This window comes from Numida meleagris, chromosome 2 (assembly GCF_002078875.1).
Source record: "Numida meleagris isolate 19003 breed g44 Domestic line chromosome 2, NumMel1.0, whole genome shotgun sequence".
In the NCBI taxonomy this organism is placed as follows: domain Eukaryota; kingdom Metazoa; phylum Chordata; class Aves; order Galliformes; family Numididae; genus Numida; species Numida meleagris.
Genome location: NC_034410.1, coordinates 125,637,172 through 125,658,948, shown reverse-complemented (window position 1 = coordinate 125,658,948; position 21,777 = coordinate 125,637,172). Strand labels below are relative to the sequence as shown.

Here is a 21,777-nt window from a genome sequence, read left to right as displayed (position 1 = left end):
TGTCACCACAGATTGCTAAAAGTTAATGGACAAGTTCCTTAACAAGTTCCTTCAACATAAGCCTACTTACAGCAGTAGCCACATATTTATACATGTTTAAACAAACAAAAAAAACCCGTCTTTATTAAGCCTTTTAATTTTGAAAAATACATTTGAGATATTCCTGGAGGAGATATGTGGAGAGATTTACTTTCTAGGGATACCGATTATATAAAATGGGAGAGAGATTATTCAGGTCTTGTTCTTTAGAGCAAAGCCCTCTCACCTCAACAACAGTAAGATGTATCATAGCCCATAACACAACTAGCAGACTAGGTATATAAAAGCATTCATTTGAAAATAAATACTAAAAATCATTTACAGAGCTTCCGTGGGAGCTTCTTCATAGTGTGGATGGATCCGTTCATTAGGTGGCAACAGTTTAAGAAGTCATTGCTCCCTGCCAGGAAGGCCATGCAGGTGGGGTGCCCAGTAGCTCCCCTTGAAACAACAGAGCTTCCCCAAACTCCAGACAAACCCCAGGCAGGCAGAATCCTTGTGCTGCAGAACCCTTGCCGAGCTGGATGCACTCACGTAGGCTTACAAGTTCAGATCTTACCAATTTTTTCCTTTCTCTTTTCCCCTGTAACCGTCCCTCACCCTAATTTTTAAACTACAAGAATTTGCTGCACATGTTCAGTATTCATTTGAGTGTTGGGGATATAGTCAGAATGCTAACCAGGAGACCTTCCAAAAAACATAAAACAAACAACACACTGGGAAAAAAAAAAAAAACAACAGTATGACCATTTCATGTATTAACGGTCCAAAAAACACTACATTTCAACAGCTGTGCAGTAACAAACAGTTAAATGAGCCCATTCACCTGCATCTTCTGGCAAGATTATGGCTTAGTAATAACATGCTGTGGAACTGCTGAGCAGTGATAATTCAGGTTTTATCACCACCTGTATTGATTTCATTCCTCTTATTACTTCCCAGATGCTCAACAAAAGAAGTCCCTAAAATCATATTTGTTTCTCCTGTGTAAGTAGCAATCACATTTCTTTTCGATGTTCAGTCCCAACACTCCGCTGTAACTGTGAATAAGGCTCCTGACAATGTAGTGTAGTGAGATGCATGCATGCTAAGACACCTGAAATGAATGACCATTTACCGGTACTGTGCTTACCCTAGCTAGCAGCAAAATCAAACTCAGAAGACACTTGGTCATCTTGTCTTTTTTACGCTTGAGTTATGACTTCGCCAAGATTACCAGGCTAAACCCAAGTACTTAAATCATGACATTTCACCATAGGCAGACAGTCAGCCACTGCTCAGTCGAAATCAGGATTCCAAGGCAATGAGTGAATGCCCAAGTGACTGGACAGACAAAAAGAAGAACAACTCCAAGAGTTACCACTACGAGGTTTAGTGCAGCACCACCATACTGCACTTTCCTAGTGCTACAAGGTCAACTCACAGACTGATACTGGGAGATATCCATGGCAGACTTTGAGAATATTGGGATATACCTGATCAAAGTTTACATGCATGCAATACACACCACGCGCTCAGTGTATCTACATAAGAAATTGTGTAATAAAGTGTCAAAGAGGATACTTAAAAATGCTAAGCAGTGTAAATTAAGTCCCTTTTATGCGGAGATGATCAAAAACTCTAGCAGCTGCTGACCATATGGCAAGACCTAAGCAAGAACTAGCTAAACAAATTAGAGAAATAAGACTGTGTGCGTAAAAGATGAAGATGGACAGAAGCATTCCTGAGTTTGGCTCAGAAGAGAGCAAAGAGGAAGTGGTTCAGGAGAGGGAAGTTTTGTAGCGATGGACAAGGAAGATTTCTTTCACTGTGTCTGAACAAAAATGACTCTGTGGATATTCTTTCTAAAGAAAAAGGATTTTACTGAATAATCAGTAAAAGCTCAAAATGGGAATCACAATGCCAACCTGACTGGTCTTTGCAACACTTGCTCTTCTTGGAATCACAGAATGGTTTGGGTTGGAAAGATCCTTTAAGATCACCTAGTTCCAACCCCCTGCTATAGGCAGGGACACCTCCCACTAGACCAGGTTGCGCAAAGCCCCACCCAGCCTGGCCTTGAATGCCTTCAACAAGGGGGCACCCACAACCTTGCTGGGCAACCTGTTCCAATGTCTCATCACCCTTACAGTAAAGAATTTCTTCCTAATATCTAGTCTAAATCGACCCTCTGCCAGTATTAAGCCATTTCCCCTCGTTCTGTCACTACTTGCCCTTAAAAAAGTCCTTCCCCAGCTTTCCTGTAGGCCCCCTGTAGGTACTGGAAGGCCACTGTAGGGTCCCCCTGGAGCCTTCTCTTCTCCAGGCTGAAAAGTCTCAACTCTCTCAGCCTGCCTCATAGCAGAGGTGCTCCAGCCCTCTGATCATCTTTGTGGCCGTCCTCTGGACCCGCTCCAACAGCTCCATATCCTTCTTGTGTTGGGGGCATCTCAGGTTGAATCCTCAGGCAAATTTAACAGTATCCTAAAGGTACAAGTAACCATGGTATTACAAGAACTCTAACTCCACATCTTTCTTGTGCTGGGGTCCCAACATCAGTACACAGTACTCCAGATGAGAGCTCACAAGGGCAGAGAAGAGGAGGACAACCACCTCCCTCTCCCTATTGGCCACCCTTCTTTTGATGCAGCCCAAGACACTGTTGGTCTTCCAGGCCGTATGCACACACTGTTTGCTCACATCAAGTTTTCATCCACCAGAACCCTTATCCACAGGGCTGTTCTTAAAGTATTCTTTCAGTCTGTACACATACCTAGGATTGCCCTAACCCAAATGCAACACCTTGCACTTGGTATTCTTGAATCTCATTAGGTTCATGTGGTCCCACTTTTCAAGCTTGTCCAGGTCCCTCTGGATGGTGTACGTTCTTTTTTGTTGTATCAACAGCACCACTCAGCTTACTGTAAACTCCAAACCTGCTGACAGTACACTCAATCCCACTGTTTACATCACTGATAAAGACGTTAGAGAGCAATACATTTGAAAAGTAACAGGATCGCATTCTCCTCATACTTCTGCTCCCCCTCACAAACAAACCTTTACATTTTAAAGGAGCGATGGAACATCCTGTAACAAAACAAAAGGGAAACCTTGACATCTCAGTCTCCTGCTTACCTATGGAGAACAGCTAATTGTGACTGCCTCACCACAGTATCCTTCTCTTCATTAGTAGCAGCATAGCAAAGCTAAACTCCACTTGAGTAAATTCCTTTTTCCAGCACCACAGCAGACCTACACAGCAGCAGAGTCCTTACAGAATAAAACTTGTTCTTGTGCACAGTCACACACTGTGTACATTTGTTCAAGATTCTCATCATTGTCTGGATAGAGAGGCCAAGATGTCCTAACCCATAACAGAATAAGTCAAAGTGTTAAAAGCATTCATAATCTTCTCAGAAGAATTAAGTCTTTAAAAATAAAATTGAGACTATTACCCATTTACAGTCACTTGGCAAAATATGAAGGAAATAAATTCAGTCTAATTTTTTGTTTCTGTCATCATTTGTCCCAAGATTCTCTTGCTTTATTTGCTTTTTATGTTGGCTTTGTAGGATTTCATTTGTTGATTTACAGCAAGTTGAAATAATAGCAAGGCTGTTAAACTGAAAATAAAACATGAATACACACAGAAAATTCTGAGAAACTATGAAGCAAAAGTATAATCTTGTACAATTATAGAAGACAATACAGCTGCCTGCTGTCAGGCAAACTAGTTATGCAGTCTCTTCCAGATTACTTGTACCAACCTTTAATTGGTGTAGCATCTGCTGAAAGTCTAACAAAGTGTACAACCGACTCCTGAGACATTTGGTCTTACCAAAGAAAACTCCTTTTGAAAAAGACTACAGCACCACTCTGTAACCATATGGGCTCCATTTAAATCAACATTTGGAAAACTGCATCTAATCAGTGCTAGGCATTCATTAAAATTAGGCTTTACCAAAAAAGCATAATAGCTTTGACGTAATTATATATTTGCTTGGCTACAGAACGCAACTAACGTGTATGTTTGTATTTCATTATAACATTCAGTACCACATATGCCAAGGGAATTCTGACAACCGCAGAAGTTTTTAAAAAATAGCAGAGATTAGATATGCTTTGTCAAACAAGAAGCAGAAAGCAACTGCTAATGATAAAATGATCAAATGGAGCAAATCCAGTGAGTTTCATCCCAGGACTGTAAGACTGCTGGGAAAGTGGAATAGCCTGCACTAGCTTTCCCAAACTTCAGTATGAAGTGGAGGCTTGCATCAGCTGCTGTCCTGCTGAAAGACACTTTCTGCATCCTGCAGGCATTAGGCGGATTCTCCAGCAGCTGACAATACCTTGAGGGAACCATTTAAGCCACACACCTGTTTGGCCTTCTTGTGTTCAACAAGAACAACCAACCTCCTTCCTGCCGTGTTAACATCGCTGCCTTGTGGGACCACAGCTGCCTGCTGCACATTGCCGTAGGTATGCTAGCAGAGGACTCCTGGAGGGAACGCCAGTGACAATCCTAATTGCCAGCAGCTGCAAGACTTCTGGCTTCAGGGATTCCTTTTTATTTTTTTGTTGAACTCACGGCTTCTCAGCCTTGAGCAGAATCCATATTTATATCTTCGGTGACCTCACAATCACCAGAATCTAGTGAGTACACAGGACAGATTAAAAAACCTCCCCGCTAACAGATGTTGTACTTTATACCTACAGGAAGGATGTAGATAAATCCAAACACAAAAGAAAAGACATTTTCTTTATTTGGAAAGAAGAGAATGTAAGAGGAGTCACAGGGCCAGCAATACATAAGCAAACTGTAGTCGGCCAGCTGTCCAGAATACTTTTCTGGCACTCATACCTTCTCCACTTAATGACGTTCATTATTATCAGTAACGAATACTCATGTTAAAATGATCATCCACAAACAGGTGTGAAGCGGCATCACAGCTTCCAGGAAAGGACCAACCACATCAGTGTGTCCAAGTCTCTGCCTCCTTGCAGACTGCGAGGAACAGAGAAGGTGAAGGTGTCCTGTTTTCAGGCACATGCACAAAGTGACACTGGAGCTTTACCTTCCTCTAGTGTGGAATGCAAAGCGTTAGGGCGTGGGAAGGGCAGGCTCCCCACCCTTCTGAGAGGTAACGGTGGTAAAGGATAGCACACAGCCAACAGCTTTCAGTGAGCTGAACAAAAAGGGGTAGGAAAGGAGGATACCAGTCTTGGTCTCACTCACCATGAAAATTCTTCGTTCTCATCAGGTAATTGCAGAGGAAAATAGAGGGGAGTCAGGGGAAAGTTTCAAATCCAAAGATGAAGGAGAGGATGGAGCTTTTCTTCCTTCCTTCTCTACACCTCACACCCTTCAGAGCAGTACACTCTCTGGGCACTGTCCTCCCTAAGATGACTGAAATACAGGCCTATCTTAAATGGAAATATATTTAGGAATAGCCTTTTGCTACAATAAGTTGGTGCTGCAATGCAAGGCCTCACGGAGATACACTTTTACAGTTTAAAAAGTCAGGCTTAGGGGTCAGCAGGGATGCAAGGGAAGTCCAGAAAAACCCACAAGACACGAATGCGAATGACAGAGAGTTAACATGGCCCTGAAAACAGCAGGAGAAAGAAGAGCATCTGAGCACCAAAGGCAACCATTTAGATGGACAAAAGGAGAGAACTTTTAACAGTGAAAAACTAGACAAGGTAACTTGAATACTATCATCATAGATAACATGGAATTAAATGCCAGGAGTGAAACAGAAGACAGGAAATAGAAAACTCTAGTGATCTTTTTTGCTGTTTATGGGTTTTCACAGAAAATCAGTAGAGCTTCCATGACCACTAATTAAAAAAAAAAAAAAAAAAAAAGCAAGCTTTAAAAACTGATTAATTGAAGGGATATAAAGGGTATGAGAAAAAAGAGTAAAGGACCTGACTGGATGTAGCCTCAAGCAGTGAGCAAACCAAAAGAAACCAAAACCTACCACAAGACACTCATTGAGCCTCTTTATTTTCTGAAGAAAACTGAATCTCTGAAACATCTTCACTACACGAATGCTTTTCCTACTCCCATAAATTTCATTTTTACAGAGTACTGAACTACTTTTAGATGTCCTATTTAACAAGGAATTAAGTCCAATACACACTGTGTTTGAGTGAAAAAAAACAACTGTGGGCAAAAGAACAAAAATTATTTTAGTGAAGAAAATACAGAAGCGATACCACCTGTTTATCCCCTACAGTAAGAGATTTCAGTAGCTCCGCAGGAAAGTAGCTATTTTAGCATCACCTGATCATTATATTTGCCCACGCAGTTCATACATTATACAAAGATATTCATGAAATGTAAAAGGAAATGTAAAGTTTTGAGTGTTCAGGATACATTATCTAGTAGTGTACACTAACCTGACAAAATCATTCTCCAATAAAGCAATGTGTTTTTATTTTCAAAACACAGACAAGGCTGCCTGTCACTTCAGAGTTAGATACAGTCTGAATTTTTCAGTCTCAAATTTGACATCCATTGTAAGCAGAAAAATTCCTTTCAGCAACGGAACATATTTTTAAAGATTACAATGTCACAATAACTTCTCAAAATTAGGACTAAATATTGAGCAGCATGGTAAAATGTCATGCCAAGCACGAGCACTCTTTCTCTGGTTGTATTTGTTGACTGCGGCACATTCTCCCAAGAGCTTCGTAATCTAAATCAGATGAAACAGAAAATCTCCCAGTAGGTCTGTATTTCCTCTGAACAGCTCCTCTCCCTGCAATTAGCGCTATGCCTGGTAAATGAAGAGTGTCACGCTGAGCAAAATCTTTCTAGTGCAAACCACATCGGGGAGAATGACTGACTCACTTCTGGATTCCCTTCATGCTGCTGGTGTCCTTGGAAATGCACAGGAAGAATTCCCAGAACACAGTGGCAGCCACAAGGAAATGAACTGGAGATCTGGACAGGCTGGATCTCTGGGCTGAAGCCAATCAGATGAGGTTCAACAAGACCAAGCGCTGGGTCCTGCACTTGGGCCACAACAACCCTAGGCAACACTACAGGCTTGGGGCAGAGTGGCTGGAAGACTGTGTGGAGGAAACGGACCTGGGGGTATTGGTTGATGCTAGGCTGAGCATCAGCCAGCAGTGTGCCCAGCTGGCCAAGAAGGCTAATGGCATCCTGGCTTGGATCAGAAATAAGTGTTGCCAGTAGGAGTAGGGAAGTCATTGTCCCTCTCTACTCCGCCCTGGTGAGGTCCCACCTTGAGTACTGTGTCCAGTTTTGGGCCCCTCACTGCAAGAAAGACATTGAGGCCATGGATCGTGTTCAGAGGAGGGCGATGAAGCTGGTGAGGGGTCTGGAGCACAGGCCTCATGAGGAGCGGCTGAGGGAGATGGGATTGTTCAGTCTGGAGAAGAGGAGGCTCAGGGGAGACCTCATCGCTCTCTATAACTACCTGAAGGGAGGTTGTAGTGAGCTGGGGGTCAGCCTCTTCTCTCACGTACCTAGTGACAGGATGAGGGCGAACGGCCTCAAGTTGCGCCAGGGGAGATTTAGGCTGGACATTAGGAAATACTACTTTTCTGAAAGAGTGGTCAGGCGCTGGAATGGGCTGCCCAGGGAGGTGGCTGAGTCACCGTCCCTGGAGGTGTTCAAGAAACATTTAGAGGTAGTGTTGAGAGACATGTTTAGTGGGGTTATTGATGGTAGATGGATGGTTGGACTGGATGATCTTGTAGGTCTTTTCCAACCTAGCTAATTCTATGATTCTATGATGAACTTAGGGGTTTCCCAATAATATGGTTAAGCCTTAAGAACTCAAGGCATTTTCCTTCCTCAAAAGGAACAAAGAAATAGTCAAGTGGCAACACTTCCGCTCTTCCTGTTTTGTTTTAGACACCACGTTTATCATGCTCTGTAATATACTCTAGTTATTCACACTATTTTGCTTATTATTTGAAAATTTGCTCTGTTTCCATTCAGTCGTCGAGAGATGCTGATTTCTTCATCAGCTGCAGAAAGGGAAAGATTACTCTCCATCCTGCTCTTATATTTTACAACTTGCTTTAGAATCCAATTAGAAGCGCCTACCAGAGTCTCAGTTGGAAGAAAGACTGCCTGAAATGATGCAATTTTCTTTTCAATTTATTAGTTTATCCATGCTCCTGAGGAAAACTTTTTTTTTTTTTTTTTTTGACAAAAGGTAGCAGGCTGGAGGCTTTGGTTGGAAGGTACAGCAATAATCATGAATTTCATAGTCCCCAAGTAAATTTAAATACACACACACTTTTGGACCTCAATGAAGAGACAGAAGCACACAGTCACGTCAAAAGAGTGGTGGAGAAAGTGAATTGGATTTAGGAACATTATAAAATTTCAGACCAAATGAAAAGAGACAGCTGCAGCTCTCCCTCCAAGAGCTCCAGGCGAAGAGGGCTGCCCAGGAAGACCGTGGGTTTCCTCCTCACCCACCTGCTCTGGGTGCTACTCTACTGCTCAGGCAGCCTCCAAGAGGAAGAGCATGCAGCAAGTCAGCTGCATTCACACACATGCACCCACCACACACCAAGTGTGACCTCAAAGCTCAGGATACAAAAAGACCGAAGGCCACCTTTTGCAACACTGCAGAGCAATGACAGAATAAAAACTGGGGATTTTCTTCCTGGTGTTGAAAGGCCAAGTAGGAATAACTTTTTGGTCAAAGAACACTATGCAGGAAAACTGTGTCAATGATTGTTAATGATTAACACCAAGACCACAAACTTCATAAACAGAAAATCTGTTAAAAAAACATATCTACTCAGAATTCTAACATAATTTCAGAGGTGTACAAGTTAATGCACATAGGCTGAATACAGTTTCAGTTGTCAAACAAGAAGTTGTTTCTGTACAACAACAGTAAAATACTCTGTGCTGTACTTACATATAAGCATAACAGTTACTGAAGCTGCTCATTGGAAATGATATTTGTTTCAAATCTACCTTGTCTATGAACAAACACAGAATTGTACAGAATGACACTGAATGTATCCAGTCCACAACTATTCATTGTGTAGTTTAAAGCAGTTGTTCTCTGAAGTGCAGCCAAAGATGACATGCAGTGCCTTTGTACTCAGCCTCCAATGTGGGCTTTTAGTAGTTTCATCTGCATGAACATAAAATTTCACTGATTAATATCAGTATTAACAAAACTCTTGGTTTAAGAGCACAGTGCTTGATCCACTGAATTGCTTCATCTGCAATGGCAGCTGATGGCAGACATGACCTATGGCAACTCACACAGTACCACTTCCTACTGCCTGAAAACCAGAGCTCTGAACCTACTGAGTGGCCTGGTTGCAAAGATGCTGATAAAACATCATCCTCCTTGGAAATTCCTGATCCGTCAACACCAAAACACTTAATGGGAGACAGACCGTTCTGACAGCATCCTTCTAAAATGCTGGTGGCCAGATTGAGGCACAAACTTTCTCAGCTCCTGAGCTGCACTCCTTGCTAACCCCCACAAAGTCTTTCTGAAAAACTCAGGTGGAGGTGGAAAACAGCATGTTTGCAGTCAGAACTTCTCAGCCAAAAACGTATTTCGATTAAAAACACCTTCAAATCTCTTAGATGCTCTCTCTAATACCCCACAATTTCTAAAGTATACCAAACTGAGCTGTGCTTTGAAACACTGTTATGTTTTCTTTACTCATCTAGATCTGAAAGCAACAGCATCCTCCTTCTATGTCGTATCTCCTGCTTAAACAGATACACAGCCAAGACATCACATAATAAGCTGATACTGACCTAAGCATTTCAAATTGCTCTCTAAAAAAAATGTATTAAATATATGACTAATTAGCTACTTCAATTTAGACACCTTATGGGGAAGACTCTCAGAGGAATGAATGGCATTCCCCTTTCATTTCTCTAGAAAAATTTAAGGACAAGCATTATCTGAACATCTCTGATACTTTGTAATGGTGTTCTTCAGTCACTTGTCAACATTTCCCAGTTGCCTGGATTCTGCCACCTTTTCCCTAATTCTCAAGTCTAACAGTAAGTAACACTGTAAAATATCTGAGCAATAAAACGTACTGCTCTATATGGGAAAGGGTTAAAGAATCCATCACTGAGGGTTGCTGAGAAGTACCATACAAAGTTTTATATGATTGAAGCCTAATTTTAGGTACTGAAAAACATTTATGTTTCTAAAATCATAAATCGCAGCTGCACTTACTATTCTAAGTAGCTCTGCTAAGTTTTCTCGTGGGTATGTCTATTCACATCACATTTCTGGCAACAATGAAATATCAAAATTCTCCCCGGTACTGGAGAATACAACTTCTGTTTTCCTCAATTTTCAGCATTATAAACTAAGCAAAGAAAAAAAAAGACAAATAGTTTTGTGGAGTTACATACAGTCTCCAATGACCTCTCAGCTGAACTCAGCAGACCAGGATATTAGATTCCAGGCACTGGCAGCATCTGGACAGTGCTGAATCCCTGCTCAAGTGCAAACTTAGTTCCCTCTAACACCCTCTCCGGAGATATGAAGCGTATACTCAAGCTGCCTGGTCCCTTCAAACACTTCCTGGCTTTCCCCATGCCTCCCCAGGATCAACTGCAGCCTTCTCAGAGCCTGAAATTGGGAGCCCTGAAAATTGTTGTTTTCTTCTTTGGAGACCGCAGGCAGAGAGTGACACAGACTGTCCTTAAAGAAACTACACCCTGAAAAGGAACAAGCAAAACGCAGGTTACTGAACAATTATTAAAGCCTACCTTACCTTCCTCCTGGGAGCACGCTTCTTCCAAACCTCAGACCTCTGCCACAACCACATATCAGTCCCAAGACCTAATCTCTAAACTTAATGTTCTCCTTGATGATAAAGATCTGTTACTAAGAAAAGCCTTGTACTTTTAAGAAATTCCGGCTCCTTCACTCTGTTTCCAGAAGCTTCAAGAATCTCATGGTGAGCTGCTACTGAATTAAACTCAAAATCCAAATACTCTGAGCTACAGTCAACCAACAGTTTTTAAATATTTACATTTGAAAATATGATATTTCAAAATAATGACCTGTATTCTCTGTCATTCACCTCCTGACAGATCCTTCCAGCAGATCTCTGTTAAGGCAACCTGGATTCTCAATCCAGCAGATGTTAACAATCACACACATTTTATTGCATAACAAAAAGCAACGGTTATATAGTGGATTATTTATCAGAAGTAGCCACCCAATACAACTACTACTGGTTTTGGTACAGGCAAATTACAGTATAATCTATTATTGTCAACCTGATCACATTTTAGAAGAATCAACTTCTAACGACGCCCCTTTTCAGCAAACAATGCACAAATGGTACACTGCATTGGTGTTCCAAAAATATTACTTCTGTTTTTAAACAGGGAAAGAGAGAAACAGCAGTGAGCTACTCAGGATCCCAGGGGAAGACAAGGGCAGAGTGAATGGAACTTCAGAATCCCTGGTTTTTATCAGTTCATGTAATTATTCTCCCTCATCACAAGTATCTGTTGTTGTCCCGTGCACAAATGCCTAGAATCAGTCTGGATTTTCCAGAGCTAAATGGCACAATGGTTTCAATATTTTTTCTTAAGATATATTTTGACTTTGTAGTTGTCAGCGCACTAATGTCATGAAGTCCATATAAAAAGAGTAAATCAGAAATTGTATGGATCCCTTTTGTTTCTTATCCTTAGAATAACTGTTCTCTTTTTGAGATCAGAGTAGATAAAAAAACAGGAACTGTAGTTGAAGTTCAAGCGTGTTTAACAGTGAACAGAAGCACATCAAAGACAACACCTCTATGCTTCACAGAGTATTTGCAATATTCACATTAGACAGCCAATGCAGAACTACTACTGAGAGTGACTGGAAAAACAAGGTATTGGTGAAACAGTCCAGCAGAAGTCACAGACCTTATTCACCTACCCAAGCAATGATATGTGGGTACAATCTGTAATACCAAGTCAAAGGTCAGGTTTAAAAAGTAAAGCTGGAAGAGAGCGAAGTTACGCCTTTCAGTGTACACCATCCTCCTAAGCATAAGAAACAGCATGAGAGAGAGAAAGTATAAGGTGCCTGAAGGAGAAGACAAAAGGCAAGTAATCAAAGCTGGCATCACTGGCAGAGCAGAGACAGGAGTTGGCACTGCTCATTTAATAAACCAGATGGAGACGGATCTTCACCATTTATCCTTACCCTGCAGGAAGATCAAAGAATTAGTATTTGATGCAACAAGATGGACACGATGAGAGAGACTCAAGTGACTGATCGGATTTGAAGGGGAAACCAAAGCTAGAGAAAAGGATTTGAGTAATTGTAATGGCTACACTTAGGAGGCAAAAAACATTACTTCTACAGGGAAGAGCCCAGTGTTACTGTTGGCTATCGACATCAGGATATACTTAGAAAATAATTCTAAACAATAACCATGGATGTATTGACTCTGACTTCCTATGAACACATGTCAAAATTTCTGTGCCAAAAATCTCTAGTTCCATTATACAAGCAGGTCTAGCTGATCCTACTTAAATGCCTGAGCGTATATAATACTAGAGTTAACACAGCCGGGTGAGACTGTCCTATGTGAAGACAGCATTTAATGAAATAACATAGAAATATCCTACCAAACTGACAAGCTACAAGCACAACTGTAGGAAGTAGAAGAACTAGCAAAACCAGAGGTCTCCTACTGCCGGAAAACAATACAACTATTCTTGTAAAGAGAAATCATAATATGTTGGAGCAAACAATATATTTGCCCACGTTTGAGAAAACACGGCGAAACAAAATGAGGAATCAGTGCTTCCAAATCCTCTGCATGCCTGGTGCATAAAGCAGAGAGATTATGGATATTAACAGCTGAATACCACATTAGGTGTATTCAACAAGTGGCACTTTGGTTTGTTTACTTGTTTGTGTTACAGGTCATAAGTAAAAAGTTACATATTGGAATAAAACATTTTGTTGCACATATCAAACAGGTTTTAGAGCAAATAAAACCAGTCACAGTCCCTACACAAACGTGTTCACTTTTGGAAATCAGCAGTAAACCTTGAAAAGAATACTTCAGATGTCTTACAGTACATCCAGCATGTTTCATAAATAAAACATTAATGCACACACAATAAAACTGTTAAGTAATTTGTAGATTTTTTTAAAAATAATATCATTACGTCAAGAACAATACCAAAAAGATCTTGAAAAAGAATGAGTAGAATAGGAAGTTGAAACAATACTTAGTGGAAAGTACAGACTGGAAAACCAAGACATGAAAAAAATAAAACTGGATACGCAGGCAAATCTGTACAGTAGATCACAATACAAACTGTTTCAGATCAAAATTTAAAAAAATGAGTTGGAGTATATCTTGAAATTACTAGAGTAACCCCAGTATACATCAAGGAGCACAGTCCCTACTCTCAATACCTTTTTTTTTTTTTTTTTCCCCTCCAATGGTGAGTATTACAATCATAGAATTACAGAATGTCTGGAGTTGGAAGGTACCCAGAAGGATCACTGAGTCCAACTCTTGGCTCCTGGTTCCCCAAACACCAATTCCGTACCACTCTGACACAACCATTCTGGTACTGTTCAAACTCTTCCACTTGCCCAGAGTCATGCGCTCACAAGCTCTGGAGATAACCTCTCCAGATAAAGTCCTCAGTGCTACACTTCTGTGGAATTACAATAAAATGAAATGACATTCTACATGTTTCTCACATCTTATCAGCAGCTGAGAAATAGACACACCTCTTGTGAAAACAATTTGCTGGCACCGTATTACTCAGATTCCTTTCAGAAATCTTTATCTGCAGTTTTGTTGTCAGGTTTTCCCCTTATCCTCTATCATTATGGACTCCACATACTGGTAAGACGCTTGTCAGTTTAATCAAGAAAAGTGAATAACACAAGAGCATTAAAACAGGACCCGCAAGTGATGGAGCAAGACATGATGATGATGCTAGGCGTTTCTGAACTTGTTAAGAGAATTTTCATAGGCACAGATATTCACAGAGACTCAGAAGAGGTCAACAGTACTGAAGAATGCCAGAACTGATTAGGGTTAAATTAACAGGAAATCACAGAAAAGTGCTAAAATTCCCAGTGCTCAACCCTCAGCAAGCACAGCTGTAACTCTTTACAGCTCAGTACAAGAAACTCAAGACGTGGCAGTTTTATAAGGTCAACATCCTTATATATGTGAACCAGCAATGAATGCAAAGGCAGAATAAAAACTTTCCTTTACACCTTATTGACTGTAGAATATTAGGAAATCTTATCAGTGGGTGTTCAGAGTACTTGAAGAAGACCATATTTTATGTACATTACTCATGATTTGAGTGGCCATCTATCCACCAACAAAACATATGAGCCAGTAATGTTAGGAGACGGGGTGAGCCAGAAGGGAAGAAAAAACTTGAATATTACAATGACTGCTCCAAAAGTAATGCCTTCTATTTTCTTCTGTTGGCCCACAACATCAGAGGCAGATGTTGGTGATATGGTAGTAGGGGCTGAACCTTCCCACCAACATTCTGTTACATGTTGTTGTCATGTGACAGATGGCAGCAGAGGGGCAATCTGACAAAATGGTATCTGACAGGGAAGCGTACATGAAGCAAAGGTGTGGGATTGAATTACTGCCATGTGGAAAAATATTGTACTCATTGACATTCACTGATGCTTGCTGAACATTGATAGGGACCAAACAGTGGATGTGAGCACAGTGAGGTGGTGTGTGGTTTGTTTCAGCAGTGGCAACAGCAACATGAAAGACAATCCATGTTCTGGATGGCCATGCTCAGCTACTGCAGATTTTTACAAGCACATCATGTAGGCTCTTCTTCATCACTGGCACAGTTAATGATGGTGACTATGTTGAAAAATAGTGTTTTGAAGCTGACAAGTTGCTCTATCAAATAATGTTATTGTGCTCCTTGTATCTGTTGTAGTTTCAATGGAAACAAATAGGAGGCATTACTTTCAGAGCAAGCTGCATAGACTGATAACGGTCTGCCTTGGGAAGCTGTAAGTGAGGAAGTTAGGATTTCAAAAAGACTTAGAGCAGCTTTCTGGATAACAGAGCCCACTGACATAGATTTTACCTGCCCCTTGACTGCCCCTGTTGAAGTTACAGGACACTGCTGATACTACTAGACACCTGAAGGATTAAACTCTTCCCTACTACAAGAGCATATTCCTGAACAGCCATGGCCAAAACAAGGTGGAGGTAGAGAAAAGCCATGTTAGTCTCACTGACATTTTATTGATTTTGTAAGAAAACAACTATGTCAGATGCATGAAATTACCTAGATGTTTCAGATGTCACATCAAACCCTGCCTACTGGGAAAAAATAATAAAAAAAAAAAAATTAAAAATAAATTAAAAAAAAGAGTTATGCTGTTCAAAGCAAAAAGAGGCAAAAAGTTTGGCAAAAGCCCAAAAGATACTGAGACTTAAGAAACATTACATGCAGATTTCTCACTATTGTGAAGTTACCTGAAATTTGATTCCTTCATCACTGCTCAAACAGCAAGAAACCACTGTATAATACAATTCCCTCCTTAAACACAGGCTCAGTTTCTCCTAAAGACATGCAAGTTATCTGGCTGTCAGCTACGGTTTGCCCAAAAATGAGCAGAAAGACTGCACTGCAGGATGCAGTCTGGCGCGTTGGCCTTCAGGGAACACAAGAAGCAAAGTAAAAATTAATGAATTGCCAGTCAACAACATATTGAGACATCATGTAGGGAAAGTCCCTAAGTGCAGGGCAAGAAAATAAATCCCACAGCACTCTGCCAATTCATACCTCTAAGGGGAGCAAGACAACACAGTGCTATGAACATCACTAGAATCTTTCACAAGCTCACTAGAGGCTTACAAAACATGGTATGTTCTTATTTCCCCTTACTACACTGCAAATGAGAGTTCTATCTTTGTTTTCTGGTCACTTAGGAGAACAGAAGAAAATATTGCTCTGTCCTGTTACCATAGGATATTGCCCCAAGACAGTCTCTCCCTGAAAGGTTTCCTGTGAACAGTTTTTGCGATTGTTCTATTCTTAAGTGAAAAGTGTTCATAGACAGCACTCCCTCCTGCTTCTCCCTTCATAATGCAGAATTTCTGCTACACCTCCATAGCTACCACTCAGCTTCCCGCTGCCTTCATGTCCTGTGCACTCCTCAAGCCTGCACAAAATGGCCAGAAGGTGCTGCCTACTCACAGGGAGACTTTTTATAGAAATTCTGCAGCATCAAAAGAGAGCATGTTGAACATCAGGAAGGGGAGAACCAGGCTGATTAGACTTCCAGTTCCTCAGAGATCAATTCTAAACTATCTTGACCAAATCTGTGTTATCCCCTCTACTGAAAGAAAATAACTCTCTTTCAGTTTGAAACCACTTCCCCCATAGTAGGGTCTGTTGTGATGGGATGAGGGGGAGTGGTTTCAAACTATAAGAGGGATGATTTAAACAGAATATGAGGAAAAATATTTTTACAATAAGGACAGTGAAGCACTAGAACAGATTGCCCAGAGAGATGGCGGATGCCCCATCCTTGGAGACATTCAGTATCAGGCTGGAAGGGTCTATTTCTAGATGTTCCTGTCCATTGCAGGGGCATTGACCAGACGACCTTTAAAGAGTTCCTTCCAGCTCAAAAGATTCTATGATTCTATGATCCACAGCCACCACTTTACCCTGTAAGCATAAAACTCACCTGCTAGAGAGGAAAAAAGCCATCTGAAAACCAGAACGAGGCAACAGTAACAACAGTCTGTCACTGTGATATGGTAACGAGAAAAGAAAGTTTGTAGAGTAAAACAAATGAAGGCATCAGATTCACAAGTAATACATGTAAAGTCTTTATTTTCAGCCTTTCCAACAACTACTAGCTCACTGGAAATACAATTGGAACACCAGTATCCAAATTACAGAGCATTGCAAGTGGTCAAGAAAAATCCCTGATACCAGCTGAACACCATTAAATGAAATGGAAAAAAGGTAAATTTAGGGTATTTTTTTTTTTCACTCAAGGATTACAGAAATAGTTTGTTTTCACACTCACAGAAATGTCTTGTGTCCCAGACATCCTCTGGAAAACATTACTTCTGGAAACTTAAGTCAGTGAGTTTCTCCCTTTAAAAGAGATCTTTCTCCACGTTTTTCTTTGACAAAAAGGAAATCTAGTTCCACCATTCCATCAAAAAGTTTTCAATAATAATGTTTGATTTTACGTACTCATCAGCAACAAGGAGCCACACTCAGCTGACACGCGGTGATGATCATGGAATCATAGAATGGTTTGGGTAGGAAGGGACCCTTAAGATCACCTAGTTCCAACCCCCTGCTATAGGCAGGGACACCTCCCTCTAGTCCAGGTTGCTCAAAGCCCCACCCAGCCTGGCCTTGAATGCTTCCTGGGAGGGGGCATCCACAGCCTCGCTGGGCAACCTGTTCCAGTGTACCACCACCCTCACAGTAAAGAATTTATAAGAATTTCTTTCTAATATCTAGTCTAAATCTGCCCTCTTCCAGTCTAAAACCATTTCCCCTTGTCCTGTTGCTACACATCCTTATAAGAAGTCCCTCCCCAGCTTTCCTAATGATCCCTATGTTCATCTTTCATGACATACAGAAAGCATTGGCACTGCTCATGTCCCCTCCTGGAACTACCATTTGACAATCACAAGCAACAACTTGCCCCCGTGAAGTGATTCTTATATCACAGAAGACACATGTCTGACCACTACTCCACAAATAATTTAAAGTATCATGCAGATTATGTGGCTGTTTTGGAGGTCTCACAAGGTATATCTCTACAGCCTTTCAGTGTGAATAGAGACTGAGTTTTTGAAGCGAACCACCTGGAGAGCAAGTTTTGGATTCCATTCTAGTGAAACTAAGCCAGAAGATGCAATCCATCAGTGAACACAGCACGGCCCAACTTCTAACACATGCTCAGTCTCTGTTGTTGCACCTAAAATAATACAGCTTTAACTGTAGGTTTAAAAACTTTTTTTTTTAATTATTATATGATCAGGTGGAAAAAGAAAATGTTTAAATAAGGATTTGTGTTTTGGAAGGTGTAAATATGGTTAGCAATCAGAAGGGGAGGAAGTTCAAACAACCAATAAAATACTTTCCCTATCCCCAAGTGGACAAGATACAAGAGTATTTCATTGACCAAAATAAGAGGAAAGCAGGTTTACAGATGAATTAAAATATATTTTAAGCCTCTCAAGCCTGCAGACTTGAGAGTCCAAGGCCAGCTTAATCAGAATCAAAGTAAAATTGAGAGGACTGAGCAGAACCACAGGAAATTAACTCATATACCATATCTGCTAACAAGCCAAAATCTGGAATAACTGCAGCTTCCTGAACATACACAGGACTAAGAAAGGGAAACAATCCTCAAGAGCACCCAAGGTCCAGACATTCCATGTATACAAAGCCTGAGCCTTGGCCAGGGAGTTTACATGCCAGCTGCTCTCCAGTTGTGCATCCTGCAGGCATCAGCAAATCTCATCCCTGAAAGCAACCAGATACACCACTGAGGCTGCATGGCTTCCACAGCCCAGATCATGCAGTTACCAGGATGCTATCTCAGGGTAAAAGAAGGGTGTGTGAGTGTTCAAGGGACAGAGGGAAGTGAAGCAAAAACTTACAAGAACTAATTATACAAAAATCCTATTTAGTTTTGTACATAAGAACCAATTTCATTATTTTCCTTTCAATGGGTATCAGATGCAATAAAAAAATTTAGTTAAACAAATGCCCGAGAAAAGCTATTTTTTTTTTAATTGAAGAGCCACATGGATGGCCAGTCTCATGCTTCAACAGATGGTGTTACTGAAGAAAAAGTGATGGCAAACCCAACTCCTATTTAGTGTGACCACAGGTTTACCTGTTCATAGAAATTGCTTTATTAAATACCTAAAATGAAAAAAAAAGATAGCAAGCAAGAAGTAGTTAGTTGCAGAGCTTCTGAAACTATTTTATGATGCAGTTAGCTTTTAGAAATGTACTAATAGCTGGTGACCCAGGCCATTTAACACAGAAGAGAGGCAGACTTCTAGGGCACAGTGACATCTTTTATCTGCTTGACTCACAGGCACTGATACAGGGAAGAGAATACAGGTCTGCTCAGCTAGATTCACACACAGCACTGGAGAGTTGCTGAGCGACTCTCCTACAGCTCATAAGTAGGATGGACTCAGGTCAAGATGACTCCCTTATTAATAAAGAACTGCAAACACACAGGTTGTAGCCCAGTGCTCCTCTGGAGCGCTTACTAGCTGAAATTCGTTTCCCATTTAAACACAGCATTTAAGAAAGACTCCCAAGATGGCAGCAATATTAAGTACACTGGCACACGTGGTGGAAGGAGGGGCAGAACAGGAGGAAAAGGAGTCGCCAGGGCACCTATCAGAACCAGAGGTTATAGCATTTCAATGAAAACACACCAGTTTTAAAGGCCAAATGCATCTCCTTGCTAAACAACAACAAAGAAACAAACCACCCTCAAATACAAGCAAAAGAAATCCTATCAAAACTCCTGTGCTGTTCCAGATTTCAGAAAACTTGACAGAAAAAGCAGAAGTTCAATGTCTCCATGAAACCCTTACTTTCCGTTGACCCAGAGTATCCATGAAAGGAGGAAGCTTCACATCTGGAACCAAGGGCAGCAGACCAAGCATTAGCATTAGGAAGAGGTGATGTGGTAAAAAGTCACCGTGCCAGCACATGAGAGCCAAGAAATGACACTCATGTTGCCAGAGAGATCAAGAAGGGAAAGAACTGTTTACAAAGCAGTGAAGAATGAAAAGAAAGGCAGGAGAGGACAAAAAAAATGCCAGGTACATTTCTGAGGGTACAATGTATATACACAAATGGTATACCTTACCATACATGGCAAAAGCAGATAAAACAAGTGGGGGTAAAAAATGGGAAAAAGAAGAGAAACATACAGTGTTATGACATTATCTAATCTGTGGTTCTCAAGGAACAGAAAGATGTTGTTACAGTCTCAGATTGATAAGAGCACATTTGGCACAGGACAAATTTAATGGACCATTTTAACAGTGAATGGATATCTCTTTTGTCTTGCCTGTAAGGCATTCTAAAAACTTAAAGCTAAGAAGTAAAAGAGTAGACTTATGTCTACCTTATCACAATCACATTTTCTAACTCTGCTTTGTAAATTGAGTATTTTTGCCATAATGTCCTCCACAAACTGAGAAATACTCGTCAGTTCATTGCACACAACAGCAAATGTATGTATTACACGTTTTAATTTGTACGAGACCATTAATCACAGTACAGTCAAGCTACTGAAGCCAAAAAGCCAACATCCTGGTTTCTTGACCACCAGTTTCTTCCACTTGACTCTAACACAAAACAATGACAATTTCAAGATCTCTCCTAACATGAGAGAACAGCTGGACAACATTGTAATGCAAGCCCTGTAACTACTGTCATCTCCTAACAGGCCAAAAGATGTTGTAGGCAATTTCATTTCCTATTCAATTACCATTTCTGTCCTAACCCAAACCAAATTCAGTTTTTGAAACTCAACAAAGCTCTTCACTATCACTAATGAGTTGGCATCAGCTCTAATAAGTTCATTCCTTCTTGCCCTCATTCAGGCTTGGGGTGCCTGAGACCCTAAGCAGTTTTCTGCTCTCCACAGCTATACGACCATACCTTAAAGAAAAATAAGCTGCCCACATTACCTCAGCTCAAAGGTTCCCTTCAGGATCCACAGTTTTTGCCCTTGACAGCAAGGTAGCTGCTTGCCAGCTCTGGACCAAGGAACAGTCAGTGAGCTGCCAGCAAGAGAACACTGATTTCATTCACTCTGGGATTTTACCAATTCCATCCTGTCAGTAAACTTTAATAACCTGCCTTAATAAGCCTAAGATGCTAACTTACTAAACCATACTTCTTTTTAACCTACCAATATTGTTCACATTGGAAGATCACCTAGAAATCACACCATGAAGAGGTTTTCATTGTTTCAGCCAGCTTTATTTGTTGCAAAGAGAGTAACAATAGGCCCTGTTCAAAATAGGTTGCAGTCTTAAAAAAAAACAAAAACAACCACACACACAAAACTCACACTGATATAGCTGAGGGAAGACTGTGAAGTTCTGCCCTTCAGTGACCTGAGGAAAGTGGGACAGCGAGTATTAGGGGGATACTTTCTTCTAATATGTTTGCTTTGGAAAACTGCCATTATACCATTATCAGTTATTCATACGTAGTTGCACATGTGGACATGGGGCCCTCCAAAGTGAAGGTTCTGGTCAACAAAGTAGTAGTGTACAAACTGGAAGAATGCAGGACTTTCTTTCACAATACTAAGAAGCCTTTCATCAGCTCTTTACCTTTCATCTCTCACCCTTCTAACTTGCTGTTCCCCCCAGCAATGTAGCATTTGCCATCAATCACTCCAAAATGCAGCTTGGGCATGTGGAGTCCCAGATGCTGGCTGAGGAGAGGCACTGCATCCCAGCGGAGTCCCCAGCACAGCACAGCTGTAGACTGATAAGGGGACACAAATAGTGAACAGGAGAAAACACAGGAGGAGACATGGAGACAGGAGAATCCATCCTGCCTGCAGCAAAGTCTGTTTCCTGACAGAAACACAACAAACAGATCCATGCATCACCAAGTGGCAGAAGTGACAGACTGGGCCTGAATACCTCTCTCATTACAGGGAAAAGTAGATTAACCAATCCTTCCTCCCTCCC

The 21,777-nt window shown here is 41.0% G+C and overlaps 1 protein-coding gene across 7 annotated transcripts in view; it reads right to left on the bottom strand.

The window, feature by feature from the left end:
* CPQ (carboxypeptidase Q) overlaps positions 1-21,777 on the bottom strand; it is a 163,804-nt gene that overhangs the window by 106,125 nt on the left and 35,902 nt on the right. The window lies entirely within an intron of this gene.